We start from the raw sequence: 14,391 nt of genomic DNA, 5'->3' as shown, positions 1-14,391 counted from the left end.
CTTCTGAGAAAACACTACATCTTTAATTGATGTCCATTCTTAAATGTAGAAACCCTTCATTGTGGCTGTTAGTGCATAATTGGACTGTCTTTTAATACAAGCAGAGGCACTTGTTTCTGAATATAAACCCTGCACCTCAACAGGTCAGGGAGATAGCAAAAACCTGTTGTTTGGCTTTGTCTTTGGGAATAATGGAGTCACTAATCTACTTGATCTCTGGGAATCAGATAAAGAAGAAAGTGAACGATGCATACATTTCAAAGATGGAAGGCACTTGTAAAAGCAATTTCTTTGGAGGGAAAAAGTAGAGCAAAGGCTGTTGGAAACCTTTTAATTAGTACTAATTACCTCAGCAGAAAACGTTGGAGGCTTGAAAGGATTTGTGTCAGCAAGTGAAAGATCAAAGATTGTGGCGCTCACATTTTAATCTGTTGGCTATAAAAACGCATAAGGGGGTGGTAATGGGGCCCATGAGAATGACAACCCAGGTGGTTGAGGCCTTAATCCCTTCTTTACTGCTAGTGCCTGAGGCCTAGTTCCAATTACATAATAAGATGATTTAATTTTTGCTTTAATTTTAACAAAAAATTAAGTTTATTTTAGCCTTCAGTAAGGAAGAGACAAGGTTTCCAGACAAAATCCTGTCATTTTATTTCTTTCAGTGTTTTAAGTCCAAGCCTTTTTTTAGCCATTTTTTCCTAGGTGGCTGAACTTGCTCTATAGAAGGCCATGGGGCAGCAAAGGTGCTTTGATGTGGTCTCTGGAAATGCGGAGGGACTGGCAGTGGGCGACTGGTGGCCTCTGTGGTGGCACTTGGAAATCCGTTAATGCCATGATTGAGCTTTCTTTCTTTTATTCATTTGTTTGGGTTTGTTTTGTTTTGTTTTATTTGTTTTAACAAACTGCCTATTGCGTCAACAAGGACTAGTTCATAGACATCCTTGCTGTGATACTTCATTTCTTTGTTTTCTTTCAAAACACTCTGGGTGAGTTCACATGATCATGTGTGAGGTAAATTGCATCTTTATTTTTGTGGCTTGAGCAGATTATATGCCCCTCAGAAATCTAATTGTCACCAGATTCCTCTACGGACAAAAGAGTGAGCATATGGCTTAGCCTGAAGATAAGATGATGGATGTAGTCTCCAAATGGATAAATTTATGTTCAGGAATCTCCAGCACTTCCACACAGCCAGGCCCAGCCGTTGTGTCGAAGGGGAGGTTGATGCATCTCGAAGTAGCATTGGGTTTACAAGTCAACTCATGCAGTCAGGTGTTATATATACTCAGTGAAGTGGTAGGGTTTGAGTCTTTTATTAATTTGACTTTAGGGATGTGTGATCCTAGAACTTTTATATGGCTGTCTGGTGTGAAGACCATTTGAATATATATGGACACAGTGACCAGCTAAGAGTGTATTGATACGTGTTTTGGTAATTGTGCATCTTCTTCTTCATCTCTAGCCCATCAAATCCACAGTTGTGTTGTCTTTTGAAGCTGAGATTTATGCCAGCCCATACTTTCCCAGTTTTTTAGACCCTCTTATTAATTTTATGGACTGAAGGGGAAACAAATCCAGCAGAAAAAGTTTGCTGTATATTCTCTAATCCAAGCTCTTGTATTGTAAAATTGCTACCAGCTATCTTTCCCTGCCAGTGTTGTGTATGGCTCAATTTTATATTTGCTTGCTATGTAGAAATAAAGGATGCCGACAGGAGAACACAATCCATCCTGTTTTGTGGTAGGCATCTTCCTTTTTTTCCTTTTCTTTTATATATATATATATTTTCTTTTAATTATGAATGTTGTTGTCTTCCGTGTATATTTCTAAAAGATTTGCTCACATTTCAGAGTGTGATCTTTGTAATTTCAGAAACTAAAATTAGTCTCATTTTTGCCAAATGATTTTCAATATTAAATACTGTATGCTTCCATTGCAGAGAGAATGTGTTAATATTGCTCGTTATTTTGCATAATATGAGCAATGGGAAAAATAAGCAAAATAAACCAAAATGAACATTAAAAAATAATTTTGTTTTGACCATGCATTTATTATTCACTTATGTAAACAAGTTTAATGCATGTTGCACAAATTTAATTGAAATGCAAAACCCCCAATTTGACTAAACAGATTTAATGAACAGATTATTTTAAAACATTATAGAAAACCAAAAGATACAACACATGCTTATCTCTGAATTTGAACTCATGTATATAAACCTTTGCAGGATTACCATAAGGCCCAGTAACACAAAAAAATTTGTACAAACAATTAGTCCTGAGCAGTTATCATGCAACAGTGTTTGACCAGGTACAGTGTGTGGTAAAAAATCCCAAAAGTCATGGGGTGTTTCCTTGCTTTCTGCTCTTTGCAAGGGTGATTTATAAGTTTACAAGTTCTTTTCCAAACTCCATAATTGCCCTGACAGTTCCCCAGATGGACTATATCCAAGCTGGTATAAAACAGTACTCATGGCAGCCGTACCTTCTGATTCATCTTGAGTTAGGTACAGGACTACTTGTTCTTTTTGTCTTGATTTATTTAGATTTGTTAACTCTCTAGAAGCACTGTACCATGATAATTGGTACTACCCCTCAAATGCCAGGTATGCCTGAAAGCAAAATAAAGTTCTATTTAGTAAGACTTAACAGAAAAATTTTAGTTTTAGGAGTGGAAACTTGGTCTTTGAATATACTTAGCAGGTCACCTTTCCATTTGCTGAATCTGTCTTCTCTAGGATTCCTGGAATTGATTCCAGCAGGTACTGTTTTGGGTCCAGGTGTCTAAACAATGCATCTTCTTGATCTGCCATCAGTTCTGATTTAGTGCTGCCAGAAACCAGAAACTTTGGTTATCATGTTTGGAAACTCTTGGAATTTCTCTGTTGCACATTGACTTGCCCTTTACACAACTATTTCCTTCATCCCTCTGGAAGTGACAAACTGGCCAGTTACATCCTACTCTAGCTGGACTTACCCTTCTGTATGTGATTCATACCTTCCTGCTAAGTATTACACAAAACACATACATGCATTTCACAAATGATCTCTGGTGTGCTGCTAGCTTTCTAGAAAGAGAGAGAACAGGATATAATGTTAACACTGATGACAGACCTAGTAACACGGTTACTTTGTTTAAACAAGCCCATGAAAAAGTGTTTTCCCTTGTTACAGCTGTTCTCATGTTGCAAGCTTCCACTTGCATAATATTCAATTCACTGGAGATTGCTCAGACATAAGTAAAAGAAAGAGTTGTTTCTTGCTTGCGTATACTTGTATTTTAAAGTAAAGCACATCCATGGGGAAGATGTGCTGTTTAGTAGTTAGGTAGTCTCCCTGAAAGGATTCTGGTTAGTCTTATTTGGTTCTGTCATGCATAGGTCTTGTATGTTTTTATCCGAAGTTTTATAAATCTAATAATCTGTTTACTAGCTTTGGGGGCTTAAATGCTAGTTACAGTAAGGAAATCTGTTTCTTGAATCTGTGAACAAGGTATATAACAAGTGCTTGAGCATTAACGATGCTGATAAGCAAAATGTTTAGGAATAAGATACTAAAAGTTGTACTGTGATTAAAATAAATATTGAAGGACAACATAGAAACATGAGGGTGTAAAACATTCTTGAAAAAATTTAAAATACATAACACATTCAGAAGCTTGTGTGAACAATTTTGTTGGTGTAATTGACAAAACTCTTGTTTCAGTAATCAGAAGCTATGTCATTTTTGGAAGCCTGCCAGCAGAGGTTTACATGTTGATTCAGTTACTCATATTTGTTTGAGAAAGTTTGCGTTTAAGTAGATCATATCAAAATGCATTAATGTAATGAATCTCACTTCAGTACTTTATTAAATCTATTTAAATATGCATTGACATATTTCAGAGGCTTCAAACTGAGGATACCATGGAGTGTTTAGAAAGAGATGAATGCAGTGGCCGTTAAGTTTTAATTGTCTTTAATCTCCTGCTACCATGGCAGTAAAAATATTTATCTTTTTTTTTTTTTTTTTTAGCAATATTCTTTATAATGCATTATTTGCTAGGAGTATTATTAGTCAGCAAATCCATGTAAGCTGGAACATATATTTTTTGGTTTTCCATCATTTTAATATGTAAGTTATGTACTTCTAATATTTTGTATTCTTCCTATCTGCATTTAACAGCATTTAGAAATCTTTCTTAATATTATTGAAAGCTGAAATATCTTTTAGTCATCTTCTTTTTCCCCCTTCTCAACAAATTTCATAAGAAAATTAAAAATTTGAAATGAATCTACTCGATCTTATTTTGCTGTGCAGTCCTAAAGTATTCTGATGAGCCTGGATAAGCTGATGTGGCCTTTAGGGAGAGAAGCATCAGATATAGGCAGACAGCTCCTGTGTCTGGTAACAAAGACTGAGGAGGTCAAAACTATCCCAACAGGCCTGAGCAGGTCAGTCAGAGGCAAATGTTGGAAATAAAATTTGGTGGGGAGGGGAGTAAAGGGCCTGGGTCAAGTCCTGTTCAAAAAGTCAGCTTTGTCAAAAGCTTCAGTCACATTCTTACCTACAGGCAACCTCTGCTGATCCCAACTCATTAATCGAACTGGAGAGCCGTCTTGACCCTGGCTCTTTCCCTTTGAAGTGTGGTGTCCTCTGCAGCATGAGGAAATAATTTGCTGCCTGATTCAATGAGCCATCAGTAGTGCCAGCAGACCTAATGACATGTGAGAATATTAACCTCCTACCACGAAGAGCTGTGAATCTTGAGAGGCAGTCTATAATTCACCCAGCACTCCTGAGCCTTCCCTTTCTGTCTTATTCTTGCACTCACTTTCTCACTCACAGGGAGAGAGAGAGAGAAGAGAGACCCTCTTGTCGTAAAACTTTATTTCCGTCAGTAGTAGGAGCCTTACTGAGCTGCTTGATAATGAGTAACTTTCCTTTTGCAGTTGGATAAAATTTATACTGAAAACTAGGCATCCATCTTGCATATAATAACTTCTGTTTAAAATATGACACAAGCTACATAACTGACATCAAGGGAGTGGTAATCTGAATGCTTACCCAAGTAGACTATTATATGTTTCCTTATTTATTTTTCATCATCAAAGGAAAAAAGTAAAAACAAGAAAGCATACATGCATAGCAGTGATGTTATTCTGCATGATGTGTTTTCTAGCAGCCCTCAGTCAGGAGGATCTTTCTGCAATCCCTTTCTTCTTTCTTTTTTTTTTTTTTTTTTTAACCCTACCTAAAGGGAAAACCAGTTCTGCCTGGCCAAGTTCTGTGTGTTATATGCACACACAAGGGTGTGTTCTTGCCCTTTGATTCTTAACAAAGAAATAGATTGTTGGTCTAATCCTACTGCTTTAAAAGTAAGGGCTTTTTTTTTTTCCTCTTGTTGACTCCTTTAGTATTTTCAGTCACAGATTCAGGTCCCAATGTCTGGTAAGCTTCAGAAAGGGGGACACTGTTACGTGCCTAAAAAATTAAAAGAAAAAGTGAAAATGGCTCTGTGTGTATATGCTACTCACCGTGAAAATGGTGGTGATTACTAGACTTTACACTGTTAATATAGCCAGATAAAATACTTTTAGAGTTTTAAATGTCTTTGAAAAGCGCTGATTGGTGCTGCAAAAGGTCATAACTTAGAGGTTATGGATATAGGTGGAGAACAGTATGCAACATAGCAAATCCCAGACCAAAGAGATTATTGCTGGCAACTTGTCATTCTGTGCTAGAAAGCTTTTGGGGTTTTTTGCTTGCATTTTCTTTTCCTATGACTGCACTGGTCAATTTCTCATATTTGGTGGAAATACGGCCTGCAAAAGCAAATGAAATTACACCAAGTGCAAACACTTCTGATGGTAAAAGATATTTCTCCACTAGGAGTAAGAGTATATAGTTGTGCAGCCAAAACTTTTCTGTTGGAAATTAAGCCTGAATTCTCTTGGGTTATAATTAGAGGGTTATTTTGATTCTGAAGGGTTGTTGGTAAAGCTATTGGTGTGTTGTGTGAATCGGTACAGACTAAGATACCATGCAGAGGGAATAAAGAAGGTTAGGGAGACAAAGAAAGGTAGGCAGCAGAAGGAAATAATAAATAAATAAATGGCAATTACATGCTGTGTAACAAGTACTACAGTTTTTGTAGTATGTGCATATGTAGATCCTGTAATTTTAAGTTGTTCTAAAGATATTCTTTATCATCAAGGGATTTGGTGTTATGTCCATTAGAATTCTCTGCTATGATGCTTGAGCAGTTTATTAATCATTCTCACCTCTTATGGCTGGTCACAAAGGCCAGTCCCCTTGCTTCTCTCTGCTTCATCTTTTTTATTAAGTTTATTAAAACTAGTCAGATTATACTTTCTTATGGCTCAGGCTGTGCTTGGTCCATTCATTATGGTTTCTTATCTTGGCAGGCAATCTGAATTGAACGGCAGCTAGTCCATTATGCACATATGAAGCCCATCACTCCTCCAGCAATGGCCAATTCATCAAACATTTATCTTTTGCCCTCTGAGCAGTGCGTCAATTTGCTTGTCAATCCTCAGCCTTGGTTGTTGTGGAAGATGGGAGAAAAATTACTTTTCTTTTCCCACTTCTCACTGAACTCTAGTAGTCAAAATGGGTTTTACTCTACGCACTCTACGGGCTTGTTACTCCCCCATCTCTGTGCAAAAAGGGGAGGGGTCAGGTTACTATCTGAATTGCAGAGTGACAGATTGATCCAAGATACAAGTAAAGCTTTCATTATGGCCCTGCCGTTGCACTTGAATTTGTTCATATTTCCATTATAATACTGTTGTTTAGAGGGTTTATAAATATGTTCTCAACTTGGCATATGTAGCTGAGTGAAGCTTATAAGAATAAATACATTATGGGGTTCTAGTTTGGGGTTTTTTTTCCTTTTTTTTTTTTTTTTTTTTTTTTTTACCAGGTAGGTTTATATTTTGTAAACCCTGGATGCTGCTTTTGCTATTTCTTATCAGTAATCCTTGTTTGAATTCTTTCAAGTTCAGGAAATGGCAGTGTGTGCATTTTTTTCAGTTATGCCATATATTTTATTAGGACTGAATTCTGTGTTAAGATTGGGGAAAAACAAAAATGAAGCAAGGGACACATCCAAGTTTTCCTGTTAACTCCTCTAACCTTATTATTATTCACTAAATGCTTTCAAGAAATTTTAGCAGAAAGATGCTCAAGTCCATACTTAGGAATATTACTCAAGTGCTGCTTCCATTGAACTGCAGGGACTTCCTAGTGATGTTTTTTCCAGAATGCTCTTTGTTAAAATACGCATGCATACAGCTACTTGCTCTCTTTGGTAATCTTTAGTTATGTTTTGCAAACTGTATTTTGTTACATGATACTTGTTCAATCACTAGATGACAAAGAGCACATTTTCTGTTCCATTTTATATTATTTTAAAATATTTTATATGGCTTATGTGAAAACTGCTTTGTCACGGGCTGTAGTATTACACTGATTGTCATTTTATTTAAATTTACACAAAATTGTAACAGTAATATCATAAAATCTTGGCATGTTTTATCCTAAAGATATAATATAAAAACTTCAGCAAAAAAAGAAGCCTAACATTGAAGGATAAAGCTTGAGCTATGTTAGTGGGATATGCTATTGAGTAGAGCTGTATTAGATACACATAGTGAAATCTGAGACTTTAAGAGGTTCATTAGAAGAGAGATTGAACCCCACCCCACTCAGTGTGGTTGCTTCATGGCAGAGTTAGGACAGGAAAATAAATAATCTTTTCTAATTTTATTCTTTTTTTTTTTTTTCCTTTTTTTTTATTTTTTTGACCTTAAGTCTTGGTACGAGAAAATGGTGGTTAAACAACTGAATGGTTGACTCTGATATGTTTTTGTGAGCTACTGAAAACTGTGATTGGGATTTGTAGTGTATTTCACCAGGTAAATAATCCGCCTGTGTGCGGCACAGCTGTAACAGTTTATTTTATCTTCATGCTACAGTTTCTTATAATTTCATTGCCTAGACTTTGGATGAATAGGCTACATTCATCCATCTGAAATGTATGTACCTCACTGAGCCTCACCTGAAGGTCTGATTCACCTTCCGTAGTTGCCAATCGTTTGTTGCTCCTTAGAGTTATGAGTAAACTGGGCTTCTACAGATGGATGACATCAATCTGCATTGTTGTTTTTCAGATAATTCTATCATTTGAGGAGCTGCTGCTTAATAATAAAACCTCTGTCAAGAAATCCTGTATTTCTCTTTTATAATTGGTAGGAAAGGGTTCAAAATGTTGTAAATTTAACATGTAGAATTCAGAAGACCTCCAAGGTGTCTTTATTTGTCTGTTTATTGATTCTACTTTTGTTTGTGTTTTCTTTGGGGTTGGGTGGTGGCTTGTTAGGGATTGGGTGATCTGGGCTATTTTTTTCTTTTTTAAGTAATGGAATTTGCTGCATAGAAGTCAGAGCAAGACTGTAAAGAACAGATGAGGATTCATGAATCCCCACCGTTTTGATGTGCTTACATAGCTGTCAATTATGTTAGTTAGTTTGATAGTTATGCAAGATGTTTTCATGTGAATCCTTTTTGGTAATAAGCTGTGCTACATAGGCTTGCATGATTTCAGTGTATAAGAAAAGGGGAAAAATAAGTGATGGGTATTAATTTCATTGTCCATCTGAAAGTCAAGTATGACCCTTATATGAAAAGACTCAGAAACTATTTGTAGATCTAGTTCATAACACAGGTTTAATCTTTTCTTTCAGGGATCTTTTCTTCCCACGTTTTTGTTGTTTATTGAAGATCAATTTAATGATTCTTCTCATTCCTTTCTTTCCATTTTCTCTTTTGCTTACCTTATTCACAGGCTTGCCTTAAATTTTATTGGAAGAGCTGCTTCCAGATATTTTCTATGTAATGACAGAAAGCCAGAAACAGATTGACTGGAAGTGATGCAAAATGCTACCTCTATATAACCTGTAAAATACTAACGTTCCCTCTGATGTTAAACAAAACAAAGCATTTAATGTTTTGGAAACAGTAAGTTTGCTCTCCATTGAACAGATTTTCATGATTCCTGTTTTGTGACTTGTCTGGTGTAACTTGGGGCCTGGCTCACACTAGAAATTTTGGAGGTTCTTTATTTTCACTTTATTTTTTGTTCTGCTTTGGTCCAGAAAACTGTCCATTACATGCTCATTCTGTTTTCTTTTTGAATGTATGCAAAACAATGGGTATAAACATTGAATAGACTTCAGAAAAGAACAGCTGTTATGCTTGAATACTATAGAGGTAATTTTTTTTTTTTTATGCTTTACTTGCTGTTTATCTGACATTACTATCTCTGGGTGCAGGAAATACACAAACCTTAAATTTGCAGAGGTTTTGTGATTTTAATAGTGAGAGCATTTCAGTATTAGTGGTTTTTTTTTGGGGGGGGTTGGTTTTTTTAATTTTTTTTTTATTTTTTTATTTTTTGTGGCATTGGATTGAATTCTAGCCACTGTATTTTCTTTAAAATGGTTTGTTTATTTTTCTGTACTCAGAGGTGAGAGTTGTGTTTGGAGCAGAACCCCTGAAAGCAGGTTTGGGAGTAGAATTCTTACAAAGGTGTCAGCCGAAGGGAGTTTGCACAGAAGATTCACCAAACACCTTCCACCAGCAGAACAGACTTGGAATTGGCTTGGATTTTTCTCCATATCTGTATGCTGTATTTCAGATTAAATAGAATTTAAAATTGAACAGGAATCAAAGCAAGTAAACCCGAAATGATGTTTTGCATTGCCAGGGAATTCTGCAAAATCTAAACTTACATATGTGTCTGTCTTACGCTTTTATATATATACATAGCATTTATTTATTGCTCTTGGTTTTGTTTTGGTGAGGTTAAGTCAAAGGACTAGAAGTCAGAAGCTCTGAGTTTTATTTCTTGTCTCAGAAAATTGCTGGAGGTCACCTTTCGGTAGTCACTTAACCTCTTTCTGCTTTACTACAAAATGAAATTTTAAGCTCAGCAGGTTTTTGAAGAGTAATTCATTAATTTAAAAAAAAACCCAAAATGCTTTGTGCTACTTGGCTGGCAGGTGCTGGAGAAATAGAAATTACATTTCTATGCTTTAAATACTGAAATTATCTACTAGAAGGGTTCTCATGTTGATTCTGCTCTCCTGTAAACTGTTAAAACATAAAAGACAAGAAAAAAGGTATTTTAAAAAGCTCTTGTTTTGTAACAGCTCTGTCTTTAACTTCTGGTAATGACCATCTCTTGTCAACAGAGAGCAAATCAATTTCAAGGCTAAAGGCAAACTCTCTCATTTACATATTGCTAACTACTCTCTCTTTTCCTGTTAAACAGGAGGAAAAAGTCATTAGATATGAGACAGCTGTCTTATTAATGGAGGGGTGGGGTAAAATGTGAAGAACATTTCTTTTTCAGCATATACTTCTGAATAGCTTGTTCTTCCTGACAAGGACAGTTGCAGAGTACTGGGGTTTGTCCATTACTTGAGAGGCTTCTGCTTTTTTTCATTATAAAATGTGTTTTCATTGTCAAATATTACCAAAATGAAGAGCTGTGCTTTACTTTCATTGTAACTAAATCTCTGTCAGGCCAGAGGGACCATATGAAATAGTGTAGCTGACAGTTGCCATGCATACACATAGAGAAAAAAATTCTCTGCCATGACATTCCTTTATGATTAAAACTTTGTTACAAACCATGAATGAATTATGGAAGAGAAAGCTAGCTGGAAGAAATCACACTGATTAGCCGAAGGACTTGGACAAAATGACATTTCTGAAACCTTTTTATTCAAAAGGATTATTTACTGTGTGCTTATAGAACATCTTAAGTCGTTTTGCAGAGGGAGTCAGTTTCCTGTTTAACACAGTGTTTTTGTAAGCTAATGAGGGCAAAGCATGAGCCATAGGCAATGGTGCTGTGATATTAGCTGTGACAGGGAGCTTGATCATAATTATCTTAACGAGGATAGGGTTAATTACAGTGGAAACGTAAAAGTTTTTTCTGTTTGAATGAGGCGGCTCTGAATACGTTGTGATGTTTTGTCGGTTTGATGTGACTTTGGAAATTGCGATGGAAATCTCTTGGCAGCACTTGCTCTCCTCTGGGAGCAGAGTGTGAGGCCTGCAATGAGGTAACTGAGATGGTACCTGTGGGTGAGATGACGGGCAGCTTTCATGTCATTAGAGCAGGGAAAAGCAACCTGCAGTACACCTTAGTGATGTTTATTAGCCTTTTGAAACTTGGGAAAACAGCTACTTGCCACTGCCCCTTCAGTGCTGGTTGTATTATGATGGTGACATTGTGTGTTTGTTTTGATATACCAATACAGGGAGACATTTTTTTCTTCTGTGAACTGTGAGAAAACAGTTCATATTTAATTTTAAACTGGTTATTTTTCTTGGGGAATTTCCCTCTTTATACTTGTCTCTGAGGGTGTTTGTGGGGTTCTTGCTCTGCTGTGTATATATATGCACTCCTTTTTTATAATGGAAATACATGGAGTGCATTAATATAACTCACCCTCATTAAAAATAAAAATGCCATTATTTTTTACTGATTTCTACCTTGGCTTCTCAAAAATGCTTTGAATGTACTAGTTCATGATTGCAATCCTTTCTAATCCAGCATTTGCAGATGGGAAATTGAGGCACATAGAAGTTATGGGACTTGCTGAAGTTTGTACCATAAAACCTATTGTGTGCATTGCACTTAACTTTTAAATTGTGGAGTACAGCTGCTGGGTAATATTTCCTTATATATTATTATGGTAGAAATTGTTGCCTTGAATTTAGTAGCTAGTGTAATTGAATGATAGCAAACGCATTTTTTCCCTTTTTGTTTCTTTACCAACAGTCTTAGCAATTTCATTTTGGTGCTAGTTTTTTTCCTTAGTCTAAGTTGAAAAAAAAGAGAATTCTGTGAATAACAAAATAACGTATAGATGTAAATTTATGTTAATGACTACACCCTCTCTCTGTACTGTGGCAGCCCCTCCCATTTCCCTGGACTCTGAATTTAGGTGATTAAATCACCAAGTGCACACTGCTCTGATGACATGAAAACAACAATTAATAAGCAACCCCCTGTGTAACACGGCTCCTTTTTAAGTGAGCAGCTAATAACATTACATGGCAAAAATTATCAAAACCAGACAGGTGTAAGGAGATTTGTGCACAATTTTCTCTGCCTAGCTATGAAATTAGTACCCTTGTGTTCAGCCCAGGCTTGTGAAAGAAAGGCTGTTTCAATAGGCAACTCCCTCTAGTGTTTCAAGGCCTTTTGTCCCACTTCATGGCTTGTCATTTTGTTTTATGCCTCCCCTGCAGCAGTTTTGGATGTGTGCTTTCTTCTCCTTGCCAGTTGCCAACCATTTGCAGATTCTCATGATAAGAGTATTATATTTGCATAACATAACTCAGGAACAATGTGTATTTTGATGCTGACACTGACCAGAGCCCAAGCAATGTTTTTTCACAAAGGACCTATTAACATCCCATAAGGCTCTGTGGTGTTGACAAGGAGGTGGCCTTCTCTGAACTCCTTTGGCAAGTCGAAGTCTTGCACTGAAATGTGAGGTTTGGAAATAATCCACTATTTATATAATAAAAGAGTATTTAAGGGGAATTTGCTAAACTAGGTTTGTAAAATAAACTGAAGTGAAAACTCATAACAGCTTGATAAACTCACTGCTACTTCCTCTGGGTTATTTTGCCTTTTAAAGGTACTTAGAGAGAAGCACTGTCTGAAATGTTAGCTGATCTCTCTTCTGATCTTGACTTTGGCAAAACCACATCAGTTGTGACCCTTTGCTGAAATAGCTTAATGCAGCATTCTAGCACAGCTCTTAACCATGTACAGTTTACATAGGTTGAATCAAGTTCTTATAAAACAGCTTGTTAAAGGCAAATGCAAAAAGTGTGACTGTTACTGTGGTGGTTGTTTCAGTATAATGTTTGAAATTGACTCTTTTGCTCTTTCAGCTTCAGAAATTGCAGTGTCAATTCATTGTAATTATATGGATATGCCATAGGGTGTAGGCATGGCAAATTTTCTTCAGGTCTGGCTGCCCAGCATCAAAATGGCATTAGTAACAGTTGTACCTCCCTTTCAGAATGCCAGGTCAATAGACTGGGGGTGTTTTGGAGCCCTTGGACTGAAATACACAGTTTCAGTGTTGTGCAAATGTTACTTGAATATTCATAGTTTAGTGTACAGTACCCAGTGTAAAGGTCATGGACTTGATTACTTTTGGTTGTTTGACCCCTCTAACTGTGATTTATAAGTAGTCAGTAAGTTGTATGTACAAAAGCAGCGTCTTATTTTTGTTGGGCAGATGAATGTTAAATTCTCTAATTTGAAACCCATATACTTTCTATAATATTTGTATTTTTCTCCAGTAGTAGTGCCTGTAGAAGTCTTTAACAGAGACTTTGGTTGAATTTTGATCTTTGCCAAAAACGGGGGGAGTAGGGGGGGTGGGGCAAAATCCCCTCAGTATAAATGTCATTCGAAACTGAATAAATAGTATAGACTGCATCTCCCTTATTCATCACATTTTATGAAACAGCCAGGAGATACAGTGATGATCTTCCCACTGGTAGGCATAGTAGATCAGCTGTCAAGTCATGCAATCTCAGCATATCTTTAGGTGTCTGGTAGGTGAATGAGCTGTGAATGCGTGTCTGTGCGTATGCTCAGTATACCATGTGTCTTAGTTGATAAATGTGTGCGGTTTTTTTTTTCCTGTTAGAATGTGCAGGCATTAAGAATTGAGTTTGGAATAGATGCCTCAACAAGGTGCCCAACACCAAAGTGTTCTTTTTATTTTTTAAACTGTACTTTGCTATCAGAGGAATTAACACTTCCAGAACCTTGTTTATTTACAAGCCATCATCCACACTTCCATGTTGTGAAATGCTCCTTTTTAATGCTGCTCTCTGCAGTCTGACCTGTGGCTTGTCAGTGGGACAGTATGTTCTGAAAAGAAAGCAAATGCCTTTTCTGTCTGGAGTAATTCTGCATTTTATTTTGTAGAGAACATTTTATTTTGTTTGCAGGGACTCAAGAAGCAAATTAAGTGGTTAATAAAAAGGAAAAAAAATAAAATCCTTTCTCCATTTCCTATTATTGCATGTAAGATAACTGCTAAGAAATGATACTTGAAGTTGTATTTATTATTGTTAGGGGGGTATGATATTTCTTGGCAGAAATGATGGATGACAACTTAAATTTGTGTCCAGGGAATGAAGGTGAACTGTGACAGAGTTATTTATCTTGGGAATGGAGGTTAGGGTCAGGCGAGGCTGGGTGCCTCAAGGCACAAGACATTGACAAATTCATCCTGCAGGCCCCATATCTGAAGCCTTTTGTTTTGGATCCTGGCTACTC

At 36.6% G+C, this 14,391-nt stretch overlaps 1 protein-coding gene across 1 annotated transcript in view; it reads left to right on the top strand.

Moving 5' to 3' along the window:
* LRMDA (leucine rich melanocyte differentiation associated) overlaps positions 1–14,391 on the top strand; it is a gene marked incomplete at both ends in the record, with an annotated part of 699,972 nt that overhangs the window by 365,795 nt on the left and 319,786 nt on the right. The window lies entirely within an intron of this gene.

This window comes from Psittacula echo, assembly GCF_963264785.1.
Source record: "Psittacula echo genome assembly, chromosome: 6".
NCBI lineage: Eukaryota > Metazoa > Chordata > Aves > Psittaciformes > Psittacidae > Psittacula > Psittacula echo.
This window is presented reverse-complemented; position numbering and strand designations above follow the sequence as displayed.